Source organism: Mirounga angustirostris, unplaced genomic scaffold, assembly GCF_029215605.1.
Source record: "Mirounga angustirostris isolate CCGP_5_RB_7025 unplaced genomic scaffold, mMirAng1.0.hap1 SCAF_5, whole genome shotgun sequence".
Taxonomy (NCBI): domain Eukaryota; kingdom Metazoa; phylum Chordata; class Mammalia; order Carnivora; family Phocidae; genus Mirounga; species Mirounga angustirostris.
Window position 1 is genome coordinate 176,885,479 of NW_026991713.1, and position 19,240 is coordinate 176,904,718.

The 19,240-nt window shown below is 48.0% G+C and overlaps 1 long non-coding RNA gene across 1 annotated transcript; it reads left to right on the forward strand.

The window, feature by feature from the left end:
- The first annotated feature begins 15,792 nt into the window (after nt 1-15,792).
- Nucleotides 15,793-18,082, forward strand: LOC123843095 (uncharacterized). The gene is made up of 3 exons (XR_008505592.2): nt 15,793-15,965; nt 17,542-17,627; nt 17,711-18,082. It is a non-coding gene; the product is annotated as an uncharacterized LOC123843095 (long non-coding RNA).
- The last annotated feature ends 1,158 nt before the right edge of the window (nt 18,083-19,240 follow it).

Consider the following 19,240-nt stretch of genomic DNA (forward strand, 5'->3'; position numbering starts at 1 on the left):
AACTCGCTGGCCTGTCCTGTCCACCTCTGAGAGCCCCCCGAGGGGTGGAGCCCCCGCGTCTGTGCCAAGCTGTTCCTTTCCCTTGTTTATTTGGAGGTTATCCAAAGAGTTGGGGCGGGGGAGGGGAGAAGATTTATTATTATTTAATAGTTACCATTTATTACTAATATTTTTATTTCCCTCCAGATAAATGACCGAGCCCCTCATCCTTGTCTTGGGGTTGGCCTTTGGGGGAAACACAGGCTAAGACCTGGCTGGCAACAAGCTGTCTCTCGGAACATTCCAGCAATCGTTTGCAGATGTCCCGCAGGCTCCACTGTGAGCAAGAAGCATTAATTATCTCTACCTCACTCGGCTCTCTCGGCTGACCCCCGTCCCCTCTTCTCTGTAGCCCTTGGCCAGGAGAGGAGGGCTCTGACCTCCCAGATGCACCCTGATCTGTCTCCAGACAGGAGCCCCTGTGGCCGTCAGCTCAGCTAACTTGCTAACTACATGCCAAAGAGACGTTTCTCTCCCTAAAATGCCTCTGTGCAATCTCTACAGCTCTTACTGCAAAAATCTCTTTTCCATTCTTGGATGTTCAGATACCTCAGTACAAGCTGGACTTGTATCCAAACTAAAGCACGCGGTTCTACCCAAACATTCTGATAAAGAATCTTGTTCACTTGTGTCCCCTCATCCTCATATTCTAGAGTCCTCTACCCCACAGACTGGGGAGGGGTGTTCCTGCCAGGGGGACTGATTTTCAAATTAAACGTGTATGCAAGTACCTACACAATGGCCCCTGAAGATCGTGTCCTCAACACCTTATCTGTAATTTGCTTCTTGGTAGTAAGGACAAGTCAGATAAATTATTAAGGATGAAATAAAATAAAAACTATTTAGTGATCCTAATTTTATTTACACTAGCAGCTAATGAAGCTGACGTCATTCTAGCTTGAAACTGGTCATTTTATTTATTTTTAAAAAGGTTTTGTTTATTTGAGAGAGAGAGAGAGCGCTCACAAGCAGGGGGAAGGGCAGAGGCAGAGGGAGAAGCAGACTCCCCGCTGAGCAGGGAGCCCGATGTGGGGCTTGATCCCAGGACCCCGAGATCATGACGTGAGCTGAAGGCAGACGCTCAACCAACTGAACCACCCAAGTGCCCGAAAACTGGTCATTTTAATAAACACAGGACAATGCCTGAAAAGGACTGCACATACTCTGAATGATTTCAGTTAACAATTGAGCCCCCAACATATAACTGACTGGGTGAAGCTGAGAGCTGGGATGGTTCATGTCTTTTTATGTTGCATCAGTCTCTTCTGGAAGAGGAAGGATTTTAAGATGGGTGAACCACGCAATTTTTTTTTTTTTGTCTCAACTGGGAAAATTCTGAAATGAAAGAGCGATACTAAAATATAATTTTAACAGTATTTATTTTTTTGGCTGGCCAATTAGTTTCATTATCTTGGTGGGATTATAACATAGTTCTTTTCAAAAACTATTTCCAAAACATAAATATTAAAAAAATAATGAAATCTATGTGTATTAAAGGAAAAACAATGTTAAATCCTTTATATTTAAGGACATATCTACAATATAATATATTTAAGGTCATGTTTATCTGAACACTGGGTAATCACGTGGGAGGAATAATTGTTCCTGGCAGCTATTCACATATTTCTCTGTTTTTAGCCAGATCTTTTCCTAATGTGACATCACCGATATTTTTCTGAAAAACAAAGTTTTTCAATGTCGTTCTATTTTATTTTTCATCAGATTGCCTGCAGACTTCTTCAAAGTGGTTTCTACGGTTCATGAATTTGAAATCCTCGACACCTCCAGTCAGTTCTTCTCCGTTATTTGTAATACTTTCGGTTGCAAGAGCGGACTCTCCTGTGCAGGTGTGGAGGTGTCTGGTGAGTGCAGGACAATGCTGGTGAATGGAGGCCATGGTCAATTCTATGACTTTTGTGTTAAAATGTGTAAACATTTCAGTCCAAATTTTTACTGATCCCATCTTTTTGTTTCCATTCAGAGTATCTTCTGCTGACAAGTATTTTTATGAATCCAAATTCATGAAGTGACTTTACTCTAGGATTCTTTTGAGCCTTTTGCTGATCAAAGATGTGGGGAAATTATACGTACTAAGTATCAATATATCCAATTAAAAATAGGAGCTTCATCAAAAGAGTCTTCCTGCAGGCCTAGGTATTCCCAGACACAATTTTAGAATTTTTTTTTAAACTTTATTTTATATATTTTTAATATATTTTTTGAAGATTTTTATTTATTTATTGAGAGAGATAGTGATAGAGAGAAAGCATGAGAGGGGGAGAGTCAGAGGGAGAAGCAGACTCCCCGCTGAGCAGGGAGCCCGATGCGGAACTCGATCCTGGGACTCCAGGATCGTGACCTGAGCCGAAGGCAGTCGCTTAACCAACTGAGCCACCCAGGCGCCCCAATTTTAGAATTTTAAAATGCAATCTTGTCATGGTTTGAACTCATATGATTTCAGTTGTTTACTTCCATGCTTGCTTTTGTGGGAACACATTCAATACCTTCCTGATTGCTGAGTTTATTTTCAATAATTGCATTTTGCTAAGTTCTTCAAGTGCTTAAGATCTTTTGGAACTCCTTGATAACTTTAATTAAATATTTCCAACTGATTCCTTTTTTATAAATGCACCCAAAACTCAGAGGATTCATATATTTACAACAAGTCACTTACCATTGCAGGATACTGAAATAGTTTTCTCTAGGGGCGCCTGGGTGGTTCAGTCAGTTAAAATGTGTCTTCCTTTGGCTCAGGTCATGATTTCAGACTCCCTGGATCGAATCCCACATCAGTCTCCCTGCTTAGAGGGGAGTCTGCTTCTCCCTCTCCCTATGCTTCTCCCCCCACTTGTCCTCTAAGAAATAAATAAAATCTTTAAAAAAGTTTTCTCTAGAGGTTCTAACAGTTCTTTTTTTTTTTTTTTTAAAGATTTTATTTATTTATTTGACAGAGAGAGAGATAGCTAGAGCAGGAACACAAGCAGAGGGAGTGGGAGAGGGAGAGGCAGGCTTCCTGCCGAGCAGGGAGCCCGATGCGGGACTCGATCCCAGGACCCTAGGATCATGACCTGAGCCGAAGGCAGACGCTTAACGACTGAGCCACCCAGGCATCCAGGTTCTAACAGTTCTAAAAATGCATCTATGAGAAACGAGGAGAGAAAGTGCTGAATTTAAAAAAAAAAGTTTGTCATCAGTTTTACTTCAGTGTTTTTGTAGTTCAGTTACTCTGTGCATAAATAACATATTGTAAATTCTGACAGGCACAGTGTCTGTTTGCATTGGCGAAATACTGCTGTGTATTTGGAAATAATTATGTCTGCAGCACAACCAAGTTCCAGATATGTTTTTGCCCCACAGAATCTTACAATTTAGTACGAATGTTGTTTTTACCTTGCTAGCGTTCTCCATCAAGTGTATCGTGTTATCACAGCCCCCCAGTATTGATCTCCAGTGCTGAACTTTCTGACTTTCCCATGGCATTCATCACAGTTTTAAGTATTTTATCTTCAACGGTATGCATTTTCAAAGGGGATGGAAAAAAAAAAAATGTAACTCCAGCTGGAATGAACTGATGTTCTGTTGGACACATCTCTTGGCCCTGACTGGCGTCACGTGGCTGCTGGTGAAAACGTCTGGCAGAAGAAGCGAGGGCACATTAGCTTTTGCTCCCCTTTCGTGTAAATGTGAGGAAATGAGCAACATGAATTTACAAGAAGGATCATTTGATCTAAGGGGAAGGTCATGCTTCAGAGATCACTATGTAAATGCACCTGCGTATGTTGTTATAATGTATCTCTGAGCAGAGTTCAATGGCAGTGAACTTCTGAAGCAGATGCTGAGCTTCTCCAGCAGTTTGCCCTTTCCTGGTTTGCACGTGTGTGTGTGGGGGGGTGATCCCAGGGCCCCCGTGGTGGATGCTCAGTGTCCACAAGCATGGTGTGTCAATTATGTCTTTGTCATCGCATCCAGAGAAATGGAAACCCAGTCCTTAACTTGTATCAAACATGCGTTTTTTTTTTTCAGTTTATTACTACTTTAAGAGTTTGCCGCTAAATAAAAAAAGCATTACCGAACAAGACGATACATAACTAGTTGTAGATTTACTCCGCGCACCAGATGTCCAGGCTGATAGAGCAGGAGCGTTCAGGTTATTCTAACACCTCCTGAAGGCAGGGCCGCCCACTATTTCCCTCGCAGATTTCTCCTGCATCTCTGCGTTTCTCGCTGGCCTCGCCAAATGGGGGCCTGGCAGTTAATACCTTCTGCAGCCGAAGCACAGACAGCTATGCTGAATTCTTACCCTCACCCCCAAACTGGAAGGAGTTAGTGGTGTTTAGCCTCTCCTGTCCGAGCTCACTCCATTTCATCGGCAGGCCTGCTTCATTTCACCAGTGAGTCCCCCACATGCTGTCCTTGGAAGAGACATACCCGTTTGTGCTGGAAACGCCTGGGAAGCAACGCGCGGATGATCACTCCGGGCGCTGCACGCATGTCTTACACGCGGCGGGACGACAGCTTCGAGGACACATGGTGTGCTTTCAGAGTGGGCGTCTTCGAATGCAGCGGCCATAGCACTGTGTTCGACGTGAGGAGTCCTGGGCGAATGCCCACCTGGGCCGAGGATGTGAGCGGGTGCTGTTTCAGGGCACAGGTAAATACACAGATAGTACCCAGACTGAACGCAGAGGACAGAGGACACAGACAGAAGACAGATGATGGGTAAATAGATGACAGACAGTTTTGTTAACTGTCAATGACTTCTGGAGACAATGGTGCCCCCGCTGACCATGGGTATCTGGCGCATTCGCTCTTCCGTGATACGTGTGGTTGCAGCAGGCACTGAGGCTTCTACGCCAGGAAATTTATCATTAACCCGAGTTTTAGTTCCCTTATTTTAAAAATGAAGATGCACTTCCTCATAATATGAAAGTGTGACATCGAATCAGATGTTTATGAGCGTGCTTTGAAAAATGTGAACAAAAAGCCTTCCCTTTTCCTAAGAGAAGGATGTTTGATATAAGAGTTCAGTCATTCCAAACTGCATCCACATCTCTGCCAGTTTTTTTTTTTTTTTTTAAGATTTTATTTACTTATTTGAGAGAGAGAGCATGAAAGATAGAGATCATGAGCAGGGGGAAAGGGCAGAGGAAGAAGCAGACTCCCCGCTGAGCAGGGACGTGGAACTCGATGCCAGGACCCTGGGATCATGACTTGAGCTAAACGCAGACACTTCACCGACTGAGCCCCCCAGGTGCCCCTCTGTCAGTTGTATTAGGGAAGAAAAATACGGTATTTCTCATTCTGGAGAGATAAGACACATGGGATAGAGATGGCTGTTTTTCTATATTCTTATATGTGTTTCCTCTTCCTCCAACTAAAAGATACACTTATTATGTTTGATTTTTTTTTTTAAAGATTTTATTTATTTATTTGAGACAGAGAGAATGAGAGAGACAGAGAGCACATGAGAGGGGGGAGGGTCAGAGGGAGAAGCAGACTCCCCGCTGAGCAGGGAGCCCGATGTGGGACTCGATCCCGGGACTCCAGGATCATGACCTGAGCCGAAGGCAGTCGCTTAACCAACTGAGCCACCCAGGCGCCCTTATGTTTGATTTTTAAAGATTATTTATCTATTTTATAGATAGATTGAGAGAGGAGGGGAGTGGGGCAGCAGAGGGAGAGAGACAAGCAGACTCTGTGCACAGCCCAATGCGGGACTCGACTCCATGACCCTGAGATCATGACCTGAGCCAAAACCAAGTCAGATGCTTAACTGACTGAACCACCCAGGAGCCCTGTGTTTGATTTTTTAAATTAATATCTATACAAGTATTACATATATGTAATTAAAAATCAAATACTATCACAAGGCTTATAACAAAACCCAGTTGTCCTTTGTCCCAAGTCCTATTCCTCACAGATAACCACTCATAATGTTTTTATTATGGCAAGATACACATAAAATTTACCCTCACAGGGGTCTGTGGCATTGAGCATGCTCACACTGTTGTCCATCCTTTGCCACCGTTTGTCTCCTCACACTGAGACTCTGTCCTGATTACACTGACCCCCACTGCCTCCCCAGCCTCCCGAAACTACCATTCTACTTTCTGTCTCTGTGAATCAACGACTCCTGGGACCTTACAGAAGTGCAAACATATAGGATTCCTGTTTTGTGACTGGCTTATTTCATGGAGCATAACGTCAAGGTCCATCCCTATTGTAGCAGGTGCCAGAACTTCCCTGCTTTTTAAGGCTGAATAATATTCCATTTATGTGTAAATACATGTATAAATGGAATATGCTATTTATAAAACACCATATAGAGAATGTATGGAGCACATTTCGGTTATCCATTCCTCTGTCCCTGGGCACTTGGGTCGTTTCCACCTTTTGTCTATTGTGAACAGTGCTGCTGTGAATATTTAGGCTCCGGAGCAAGTGGTACATTTAAAACATAAGCTTACATTAGAGACCACCCAGCCCCTGACAAACAAGATAAATATTCTTCAAATCCTGACCAAATGGGATGTTTGGAGATCACAGCATTGCTCCTTTGGATGCTCTCTGTGGGGAAAATTCATTCCCGCGAGCAAAGCCGCGTGGTGGTAAGGTAATCACTGTTGGGAGACTGGTAACTTCAGGAGGCGTGAATCTAAGTGGAAACCCACAGTTGCCTCAGGTAAAATGAGGCGTATTGGTCCCCGATTTCTCTTGCAGGTGTTGGGATGCCTAGAGGTGCAGAATCCAAGTGATGCTGCTAAGGCTCTGCCCCCCTCCACCTGTCAGAAGGGGAAGCCCGTTTGCAGGGAGTAACTCGGGGAGACATGATTCAGTACACCTGTCAGCAAATCCGGCAAGGAACCGCAAGGGCCGCCACAGACCATCACAGATCAAAGTAACCAGAGATGATGAATGAAGTTGTGGTGGAATCCGGAACCTCCAGGGCCCCAAAACTGCTGATTCCTTTCCGATCCCTCCACTCAGGGAATTTTATACGCCGTAACCGGAAATAGTGCTTTGGTGGACTGTAATGACTTTGCATTTCTCAGCCACACAGGTGAGCGGCCAGGCAGATACTGCTTCTTTTCCTTCGGGATGCTGTTTTTGGGTAGACATAAAGTATGCCATTGTGATTCAGGGGCAGGGCAGTGGCCTCATGTCTCAGCACAGTCTTCCTAGCCACATGTCCAGCACAGGCCCACCCCAGCCACAGACAGGGGATGAAGGGACGTCACCAACCCTGCTCTTTTGCACCTCTGGGCCTCAGTAGCACTCAGGGTGACACCGTGACCCGTTTCTCAAGAGAAACCTAAGTGGGCAGTGGTGATGCTGTTCTGTTTCCAGAAAGAAGTCCCTCGCTGGTAAGCTGGAGACAATGCACTTGTAAAGGCCAGAGAAGCTCTAATGTTCCCAAGACCAAGGGCACCTGGGGCTGGATCTTTATTGTCCAAGACTCTCGAGGACAGTAGAGAGAGGGCAGACGTTGGGCCAGCGGCATGGGCCGGGCCAGGGGTTTTCCAGAGCCCCTGCGGAGTGAGAGCACCCTACTCCATACGCCATGGCCACTGTTGGCCAAGCAGATGGGTGATGCTCTATGGCACCTTCCGGCAGCCCTGAAGCTTGTCTGTGGGCTTCTCAACATCATTTTCGTGGTGCCTCTTCCACCGTGCCTCCATTTTCCCCCCTCGTGACTTCCCTGGCTCCTCCTCCCTGGTGTATCCCGCAGCTGAGTGCTGGTGTTCCCGGGGCCTGGGCCTGGGTCTCTCTTCTTCCTGCTCTAGGTGTGTAGTTCCCAGCGGGCATCCCACCAAAAAAGAAAAAGAACCCCCCGAGGTGAAGTAGGTGTAGGGGGACGCAGGTTACACAGCAGGTTTCTCTGGCCATCCCAGCCTGCACGAGGAGCACCACACCCTCCGAGGCAGGATTCGAGCAATCTCTGCAGCGAGCTTACTTCGACGACCTGCCAGCGCCCTGTTCATCATTCTGACAGTGCCAACTCTCCCTTCCCCCGGGACTCCCGAATCCCTTCTTTCCACCTCACTCACATTCCTACTGCAGCGTCTCAAATGTTCACCCACACAGACGTGCCCATAAAACACAGTTTCTTTGTTTCCTACCCCGGGCCTGATTTTCCTTAGCAGGGCCCCACCCGGCTCGAATCAAGGGTGGGAGGGAGACTTTACATTTGTCCAACCAGCCTCTGCCACCCTAAATACCATCTTTTGGGGGACTATTCAATCTTCCAGCATTCCTGCTCTCCCAAGGAGGCATCTGTGGGTAAAGGAGCACCCCCACCCAGGGCACTGGGTCAGGGAGCGCCCCTGGCCTCATGCCTGCTGGTCTCCAATAAGAGGGATTGCTTTGCCCTGTGTGCATTCTCTGGCTGGTGTCCAATGGGAAGCTGTGCTCCCTGCCCCACTCCCAGGATTCAGCTGGTATCTGAAGCTGATTCCTAGCTAGGATCATCTATGGTCTGTTTTCTCGCCATGATTCCAGGAAGCCTGGCCAGTACCATTCCCAGCAGGGTCGCTCCTTGGTGGGGTTGGTGCTGAGACCCCCATCCCATGTTGGGAGTCCAGTAGCTTCTCACTTTGCTATCACTTGCATCAGGAACTTCTCCAAAACCAACTCCTCTGAACCACAGATTTCCCAAACATACATTTTCTAAGACAGAGAGCTCAACAGGGCAAAACATTTGTTTATCAAACAACTGTATTTATCAAAACTCCTTCTCGATCCTTGCCTTATTGTGCCTGCCAAACCTCAGCTATTATGTCAAGAACTTTGCACCATCCCATTGGAAGACCCACCCTAACCAGTGAAGATGCAAAGTGGGCTGGATGGCAGCCCCCCAAAGATACGTCCATGTCCTAATCCCTGCCATCTGTGATTGTGGCCTTATTTGGGAAAAGGGTCTTTGCAGATGTAATTAAGGATCTTGAGATGAGGGGATCATCCGGTTTTCTTGGTGGCGCCAGAGTCCAGTGACCAGTGTCCTTACAAGAAACACAGAGACAGGAGGGGAGGAAGCGCTGCGGCCGCGGAGGCAGAGACTGGAGTGGGGTGGCCCCAGGCCCAGGATCGCCAGCAGCCAGGGGCAGCCAGGGGACCAAGCACGGGTTCTCCTCTAGAGCGCCTGGCGAGAGTGTGGTCCTACTGACATTTAATTTTGGACTTCAGGCCTCCAGAACTCTGGCAGAAGAAATCTGTTTTCTTTTAAAGCCACCCAGTGTTGGCGATTTGTTAGAGTAACTACAGGAAACGAATACAAGCCTCAACATCAAGGCCCCACCTATGTCGACCCTTGAGCCCTCATCTGGGGCACAGCCGCCTGCTGAGGAAGGGTGACAGCCACGCACCGGGGGTCGTAACGTCAGCTCTGCGTGGGCGGCCCCTGTGCAGGGGCAATCACTCTGTTCCCTTATCTTAAGCGCTTTGTCTTCACCACCGAGTTACAGGGGCTCCCAAGAACCTGCACAGAAAAAACCCATATGAGTGTGAAGATCTACATGATAGAGAGAAAACTGCCTTGAGAACGCCCCTTCACGTAAGGAGTCTTGCTCTGGGATACACTGCATTCTCTCTGAGGCATCTCGGTCCAGAAAACTGATGAATTAATCCATCTGTCCATTTGTTAGATGTTTACTGGATGTATTTTTTTGTTTGTTTACATAACATTTTACCAAGACCCTTGGTAGTTAATAGCATAAAGTGGAGAATACTTAAATAAAACAATCAGGGGCGCCTGGGTGGCTCAGTCATTAAGCATCTGCCTTCGGCTCAGGTCATGATCCCAGGGTCCTGGATCGAGCCCCTCATTGGGCTCCCTGCTCCGCGGGAAGCCTGCTTATCCCTTTCCCACTCCCCCTGCTTGTGCTCCTGCTCTCGCTGTGTCTCTCTCTGTCAAATAAATAAATAAAATCTTAAAAAAAAAAAAAATAAAACATTAAGTGGGAAGAAAATACACATTCAAAATGTGCATCACGGAAGATTCGTGGCCTACTATTATTAGAAGTATTGCTGCTTTGCCCAGGACAGAGTCAATTCCTGCTAAGAGCAGTCACCACCACCAAGAGCAGAATTACAGGATGCTGAAAAACACACAGAAAGCGACGGAAACACGAATTTAATAACATGGATGCTTCAAGACCTGCTACCGTGTTGGGATTGATAAGGATCTGCGCGGCACGCACACGCCCAGCTTTCCCATGACAGTCCAGCTTTCAAACGCTCATCTTTTTGTCAGATTCTGTGTTGTAATTTGAGCCCCGGGCTGCAGGAAGAAGCCCAGTTACCCGGGAGAACGATCCTTCGGTCTTTTCAAGAACTATCCAAGGGCCACCACGTGGAAAGTCGCAGATTTTGGACTCTGACACTACCCTACCTGTGACTTTGGGCCAGTCACTCTACCTCTCCCCGAATTTGTTCCTTTATCTGTAGAGTAAGGATGGTAGCTGGTAAGGGGTAAATGAGGTCACTTGTGTTTAGGGATGACTGTGTGGAGAACTCACCATGTTCCTCTTCTCTGTTAGTCTCCGAAACTTGTCACTTATAACCCAATGACCTCCTTGGTGGCTCCTAGCCCGAGGGAAAATGGAATGTCAAATCAAATCATGGAATTTCAAGTTTTAAAAATTAAAGCCTAGATAGAAGGTAGAGAAATTTGGTATAAATATTGTGGAGTCAACATCCCCAGACTTCATGTCACTCTGGAAGAAATAAATACCTGAATGGGGGCAGGCAGGCAGTTGGAAAGAGAGCAGAAGTTTAGATGCTGGGGAGATTTCTGCAGCCCCCATCTTCCACCAGGTGGACAAGAAGGAGAGAGAATCTGGAAAGTTCTGGGATCTGAGCATGGAGGGGATGCATGCCCTCCTTCCAACTTGGGAGACGTCTTTAATTTATTACACGGCAAGTGATAACTACTACACCCTCTCTCTCGGTTACCATGGGTAACCTTGAACACACTGCCTCCCATTTTTCACCTGTAGAACGGAGACTTCGACTCAGTGCCCCACCCACATCCCCTTGGCCCTACCAGGGGTCCCCATGGGTAGGTCTTACACTCACTAGCAGCTCCCTGTGTCCCCCACCTGAGTCCACTCTCATGCCACAGGAGGGTGATGCACGTTAATGCCCCAGGAGAGAGACTCGGCCAGTGCAGAAAGGGGGTGGTGGATGAACACCCCAGCTACCTCACTGCTGGGGGAGGGCACTTCTGGACATTGTGCACAGCCTCTGCGAGAGTTCTCACGGCAAGAACCTTCACATTCCCACACCCGGTTATCCATCTTCCTCCTCTGTCTCGCTTCCCCACTCCCTGGCTATGCTCCCTGGGGCACTCTCAGATACACCCAAATCTTTTCTTACAACCCAACATAAGACAGGGACAATAACCTGCTCTCTGAATCGTTGTCCTGATCAACTGAGATAAGTGGGTAAGGGTTAGTTCTCTTTCTTTCAAGGAGACTGGCCAGGAGTGCTTGCAGGCAAAGGTGCTCATTCAGGGCTGCTTCAGCCACAGCGGGGCTTGCTGTGGATGACTTACTTCGCGTGGAGTCCCTTCCTCCCCCTCCCTCCCTTGCTTCCTCCCTCCCTTTCTTCCTTCTTCTCGATTATATCATCTACTTTCCTTTTCTTTTACGTGGAAGAAACAATAAACACAGATGGTTCGAATTTGGATGACAAGTTGATGCATAAATAGAGCTCACGGAACAGTTTCCCAGATACCTATAATCAAAGTCTTTCTTTGCTTGGTGCTCCCTCTTTTAAAGAAACAAACTGTCCCATACCGATTTTAGGGAAGGCTTTGCAACCTCCATGAAGGAGTTTATGAAAACATCTGGACATTCAGGCCACGAGTGGTGAGATTGATTTGGGGTGGGGGAGGGTGGGCAACAAATGAAGTAAGTTAAGCCGAAAGGCAGTTCAAAGCATCTCCTTCAGCCTAGATGGGCATCAAGCTTTAGTGGGTTCTAAGTTACTCAGAACTGGGTCCCATGAAGTTATTGTGAGTCCCGAATTAGCAAATTCTGGACTTTTTCCTGGGGAAGCACAGGGTCACGTTCCCATGAGCCTCTGGTCCCGTTTTTGTCAGTCGGTCAATAGTTACTTTGTGTTACGTGTGCTTATGTTTACGGACACCTTAGTTAGTGCAGACTGGTGATTCGTTAACTCTGACCTCAGGACGATGGCATCATAATGCAGGCCTGAACGACGCTCACCTCCCACACACATTTTGTCCATAAGGCGCATGGCAGCCTCCTCAGCTTGGAAACATGAGCCAGCACCTCAGCGCTGTGTCTGAGGACCGTTTTAATAGCAAAATTCCCAACAGAAAGCACGACAATGTGAATCAGGTGCACTAAACAGACCGTGAAGAGGACACTTGTTTACAGCGTGAGAGCTGCCACGAGCAGGCAGAGCGTGGCCTTGGTCCACCTCAGCAGGAAACATGTGCGCCGCGTGACCGTGAGGGCCAGGCTGTCCCCTCTGCAAGTTCACGCACCAACGTCCTAACCCCGAGCACCCCAGGGAGTGACTGTATGGGAGACAGGCCTTTACAGAGGCGACTGAGCTAAACTGAGGTCGCTGGGATGGGCCCTCATCCAATCTGACTGGTGTCCTCAGGGGAGACTGGGATGCACAGAGCCAGCACTCGTGGGCAGAGGAAAGGCCGCCCAAGGACTGGCGGGAAGGTGGGTCTGCAAGCCAAGGAGAGGCCAGCCCTGTGACACCTTGATCTTAGATCTGCAGCCTCGAGGTTGCGAGGCAACAAATGTCTGTTCTGTAAGCACCCATGGGTGATGCTTGGTCACGGTGACCCCAGCGGAATGACAGGTACCCCAGTGTTGCTGGCCTGTGCGGGTTCCTGGGCGAGCACTCGATCTTAGTGAGCATGCAGATCCCTGAATGCCGAGTCCACGAACAGTGAGGGTCAGCTGGACTGCCCCTGAGTCCAGTGCCCGGAACGTTCCGTGCTGCCTCAATCAGGCACCCAGGCTCTGACTGAATCACAGGCCCTCGCAGAAAACAGGCCAGGATCTCAGAGGCGTGAGTGGGTCAAACGGGACCTGAAGGAGAGAATTTCTCATCAAGAGCCCAGCTCTGTTCATGGTCTGTGGGGTCTATTATTTCTCAAACTCAGTTATAGTTTAAATTCCTTCCACAAACATTTACTTCGTTTGAAGTGCTGAACATATTTTAGGGCGCCAGAGCCCAACTGAAGCTATAAGACAACTCGAATCCCAGGGGTGTGAAGGCTCCCTGCTGCGCAGCGACGCCACGTGGACAGATGCCTGGTCATGGACTCCTGGCGGCCACAGCACTGTGCGCTGAGCACTGACGCCATGACAGCCTGACCCCCAGCCACACGAACACCCCCCCCCACCATTGTTTCCCGGCAAGGATCACGGATTTACACGGACACATCTGCCCCCATAAGCGGCAACCTCAGATCGATGGCTGGGATTTCCAGGGTGACTGGGAGGGGTGAGCGGTACTGCTCATGATCCCCCAAAATACCGACTTCGTGACATCGCTTGTTCGCTCGGCTGCTCTCATCGTTTGCAGATCCTTTCTTTGGGAATTTGCCTTCCTGCTAAAATCTATGTAACCCCCACGTGAGTGCTCACGGTGCATCCGTGTGCATTTGCAGACGCTGACAGATCAGGGAGAAATCGGGAGTCTGTCCACTTCCACGTTCCGAGCTGAGGTCCAGCAAAGCTACGCTCTGCTTTGTCGTCACTGCTACTGCTCTTTCAGAGAGTTAGTCCTTCTGTTATGAATTCTAGTTAGTTGTGGTTTTGTAGATGCTAAATCATTTTTTATATATTGTTTCTTTCCCTTTGCCTGTGGTTTCACACAAGGGCAGGTCTCCCTTCTACTCTAACTCCCGTTTCGCCCCACCTCCTCTGCGGTCCTCTGCATTCGCCCTGCTCTTCCTGGGGAATTTCTGTCTCCTGGGCTGGTCTCGGTTCCAAAGCTGCAACCAAGCCAGGGGCCCCTTTGCCAGAAGTGTCCTTTATGGCTTTTCCTGCCATGTGCGGCCACGGTCGGTCATATTTCTGGTTGTTTGCCAGGACATTCCCAACCAATGGAGAAGACAGCGTGATGACAGCAGAGCTTAGCAATGGGACTGGGCCGGGCCTGAGGACATCGTTGAACCCCTAGCCTGGGATGAGTTCTACCCCTGGATTTTTGTAAGAAGCCAGTTTGACTTGAGCCGCCTGGCCGCTGCACCAAAAGCTTCCCCAGCGACTCAGGCATGAGCCTCTCTTCATCCTTGTGGTCACTGCCCAGGGCCCCATGTGACGCCCCCCCCCCCCCCAGCTCCTGGCCGCGGGTCCGGAGTAACAGCTGCCACACAGGGCTCGAGGTCCCAGTCCTTTCCACAGCCTGCCCAGTGCAGCCCATTAACGCTGCCATTTGTACGTGACTTCCTGCATTTCCCCCAAGGAGCCATTTGCCCGCTCTGTGCTTCGGGGGGACCAGCGAGCGACTTTTCTTTGATCTCCCACCTTCGCCCTCCATCCCCAGCTTACCCACATGTATGTAAGGTCCAATGTCCATAAACCCCTAACCCATCACACTCATGGCAGCTCTGTTCCCCTGGCTGAACCCTAACAGATACACTAAGAGTAAAACGTGAAATGGTTAAAATTCCCAGGGTGGTTCCTGTGATGCAGAGTACGCTGGAAGCCCTTGCCTCTCAGTCCTGGCACCCGACCGGGGAGCTCTTCAGGATCAGCTGCCCTTGCGCAGGAACAGGGCCAGTGGGAGTCTTGCCCCGAGGGCAGAAACCTACATTTTGGTCAACTGACATCTTGTCAATTCTTTTTTTCCTGCTTGGGAGACCTCAGCCCACTTAGATCTTTATCCTTCTGGGTATTTTTTCTTTCCAATTCTTTGCTGACTTTCAGATCCTGTCAGTCTCGGTAATGCTGTTCCTAAGGTCCTTGGGTCTCCAGCAGGCAGAGCCTAACGAGCAGGCCTCATGTGGAGGTTCTAGCATTTTTTAAGGTTGTGATTCCATTTCTTGTTATACGGATTTCAGGTCAAATTTTTCTTCCACTGCTTCAAAGTCTCTAACCATTTTCAGGTTTTTACATCAGGTTTTTCTGCAGGGATTCTGGGGGTGGATGATGCTCTGGTTGCAATGGGGTGCAGAGTGGTGGGACCCCCCCGGCAATTTTAACTCCATTCCTCAGTATTCTTTCCCCTAACTTCCCGTGCTCCAGTCAGGCTGAATGGTGGCAGATTCATGGACACCGAACACACTTCCTTTTTGCTTTAAAGGCCCTTTCCCTTCCTGATTTGCCTGTTGACTCTCAGTCTGAGTCACCACGCTGGGAAGGGTTCTCTGGTCTCCCAGGAGGAGCAGAGCCCTCCACCCGGTCTCAGGGTCTCTATGACTCATACATTTGTAACAGCACCTAACTGTGTTGTGCGTCTGTGTACAAGTCTGCTCCTTCACTCAACTGTGAGCTTCTTAAACATTGGGACCTTCTTTTATTAAACTTTTAAAATCTCTGCGCCCCAGTCTGGGAATACTATTGGTGTGTATTGGTCAGCTGCTGCCACAACAATGTTGCATAACAAATCGCCCCCAAACTCACTGGTATTCCATAACAAGCATTTATTTCTGGCCCACCTGTCTGCTGGTTGGCTGGGATTTGATCCAGGCTAGGTCTGGCTCTGCTTGGTTCCAAGTATGTGCTCAGTTCAGGTCTGCTCTGAGGCACATTCTTCACACGGGGTTGGCCTAAGTGCAGGAGGGCAAGTCCGACTGGATGAGCCTATTTTGAGTCTTTGCTTCTCACTGTGTTGGCCAAACCATGACGTGGCCAAGCCCCATGTCCAGTCGTGGAGAGATCCTCTGCCTGCTGTGGAGCCATGGCAAGGACGTGGATACACGACTACCCGTGAGTAAAGAATTCACACCAGTGATTCGGTCTAACCCAGGGCACTTAAAATATTTGTTACATGAACAAATAAGGAATATTCAAGACATTCAGGAAGATTCTCATGGTTGTATAGCACTTAGCAATTGCAAATTTACACACACGGGAGACCAAACTTTGGGAAGCTGCTTCCAGTGTGTCCCCAGCACCCCCACCCCCCATCCATTTCTAAAGCAGCAATGATGGTCTCAACTTCACCTGGAGGCTCAACACCCCGGGGCTCAGCATTGTAAACTGACAACAGCCTTGACTGAGGTTGTCCAGCATCGGGAAGCTACACAACCCAGTGCCATCTGGGTAAGCCCACGTTCAGCCCTCCTGTTTCCTCTACTAACACTCCCACATGCATCAAATGGGAGCCAAAGGCTGAAACCATATTACATTTTTGGAGACCATCTTATTTTATTAGACCATGAGTTTTGGCATGTGCACGGCATTCTTAACAAAAGCTTACAAAAGAGCAAATATTTTGGCTCTTTATTGTTCTTCTCTTAATGTTTGTTCTTTTGATTATTTGCGAAATTCTATTAAAAAAAAACGAGGGAGATAGGCCCTTTCCAGCTCCCAGCCCATTGACGTCAATCCTAGGGATTTTTATGCAGTGAAATTTATTTTTCAGGTTCATTTTTGTCGAGTTGGTGCAGAATTTTCCTTCATAATTTGTAGAGAGGTAGAGGTCAGGAATCATATGCATAAATATTTATTTCCTAAACAGTTAATTCTTACGCCAAAAATGATTTTGGAAAGTTGGGGGAATAAATTTTCATTATGTTGCAGAAAATGTTGAATAATTTAATCGGCGTTTTCAAAGACCTGCCTATGAAATAAAAGTAAGGTGCACAGAGGGATGGATGTTGGGGGTTGTTCAGACAGGGAAATTTGCCCCACCCTCAGAGTCAGAGGGGGACAGGCAGGGAAAGAAGGGATCGCATCAGGGAGTGACTCAAAAACCTCCAAACTGACTGATCCAGTCCCTGTCACCTGAAGCTGGAGAGGAAAAGTAACGCGTAGTCATATCACCAATTACCAGGCCCGGGAGGTCCTGCCCGCCTGTGTGTCTTGTGTACGTCATTCTAGAGGGCAATGCTCCAATACTTGGGGAAGGAGATGAGGTTTTGCTGGGAACTATCTCATTATCATCATTTCTATAAAAACCACATGACCTCTTGTGGGCAATCTCTCTCTCTGTCACGGCACGGCTGCACCGCTAGTTTTATAAAACACATCATTTGGGCGGGCATTCTCAACAACGGATGCTCAGCTTGGGCGCTGCTGACCTGCCTTGTTGTGTGGCCGCCCGGTGCCCAGCGGGATGTGTAGCAGCACCCCTGGTCTCTGCCTCCCTGACACCAGGAGCTCTGCTCCCCCAGGGTGACAAACCAAGAACGTCCCCAGACATTGCCAAGTTGTTCCTTGCGGGGGCAGAGTGGCCTCTGGTTGAGAACCATTGCTCTAGTCCAATCTAAAAACAATTATGTGGTTGGTAATCGGGGACATGCAAATTAAAACAAGACTTAAATACTATTTGCCCCACTAGGTTTGCAAGCACGTCAAGTTGGATAATGTAGAATGTTGGCAAAAGTGCAGGGAAACAGGTTGTTCCAAGCAGGAGTGTTGGAACAGGTACGTGGCGGGGGTGGGGGTGGGGTGGGGTGGCGCAATCGGTAGTTTCTATTAAAATTAAAAACGCACATATCCAATGACAGGAGATGTCCTTCCAGTATCAACCCAGAAGAAACAGCAACGCTTTAGATGAGGAAGCATTTAGACAATGTTCACGGCAGAATTACTTGCTACAGTGAAAAATGGAAAGCCCACGTGTCCGTCCGCAAATCAGAAGCTAATTATGCCGCTGTGACTGGTGCTGTGGACAACTTTGCAGCAGCTAAAAATAATTAGGTGCATCTGTGTGTACTAACATGATGGAACATCTAGATGCAGCATTAAGAAATAAAAAGCAAGTCACCAAATGAAAGGTACAGAATAATTTCATCTACGTGACGCTCTCTCTCACACCCAAACACCCCATTTTCCTCAGCTGCATGTTTGTGTATGTAAATAGGAAAACGTAGAAAAAGATGTGGAGGGGCGCCTGGGTGGCTCAGTCATTAAGCGTCTGCCTTTGGCTCAGGTCATGATCTCAGGGTCCTGGGATCAAGACCCGCATCGGGCTCCCTGCTTGGCAGGAAGCCTGCTTCTCCCCTCCCACTCCCCCTTGTGCTTGTGTTCCTGCTCTCACTATCTCTCTCTGTGTCAAATAAATAAATAAAATCTTTAAAAAAAAAACAAAAGATATGGGAACACTGGGAGCGGGAGGGCCACAATGACCACCATCTCTTTTCCTTAGGGATTGGTGAGGGCTTTTGGTGGTGAGTCTGGATGGAGAAGGATGGGGGTCGGGGGTTAGTTGAGGATGAAGCGAGAGCTTTGAGAGCCTGCCTTTCAGAACCTTGGCAGCCGCTGGAGAAGAGGGAGAGGGGCTCTGGGGAGAGCAGGGGGAAGTGCTTGGGGAGAGAGTGCAGGGCAGTGTTCATTCAAAAGGAGAGCATCATACATGCGTATTCATGGCAGCATTATTCGCAAGAGCCAACAGGTGGAAACAACCCAGGTGTCCACCGGTGGATGAACGAATAAACAAAATGGAACCCATCCAGTGGATACTATTCAGCCATAAAAAGAAAGAAACATGACACCCGCTACGACGTGGATAAACCTTGGAAAAAAGATGCTCAGGAAAAGGAGCAGACCCAGAGGTGACATGTCCTAGGATTCTGTTTATATGAAATGTCCAGAGGAGGCAAGTCTATGGAGGCAGAAAGCTCACTGGTGGTTGCCGGCGGTGGGCGGGGTGGGGAGTAACTGCTAATTGGGATGGGGTCTCCTTTCGGGGTGATGAGAAAGTTCTAGAACTGGATAGAGTTGTGGTCGTACTATGTTGTGGACGCGCTAAACGCCAGACCTGTTGACTTTAACATGATTAATTTTGTTAGTGAATTTCATCTCAATAAAAATAAATTTTTTTTTAAAAAAGTAGGCACCACTTATTCTGAGAACTAATGAGGGAAAGAGCCCAAGTGACTTTTCCGTAACACCAGAGCTCAGGGTGAACCCTTTATGGAGTTCATGTTTGTTGTCAGGGACATGGGGAAATTTTCACTCTATTAATTAATGAAAGGCAAATACTTGGATTATTGACAAAACACCAAGTTAATAACTCAACTTTGCCAAACGCTTGG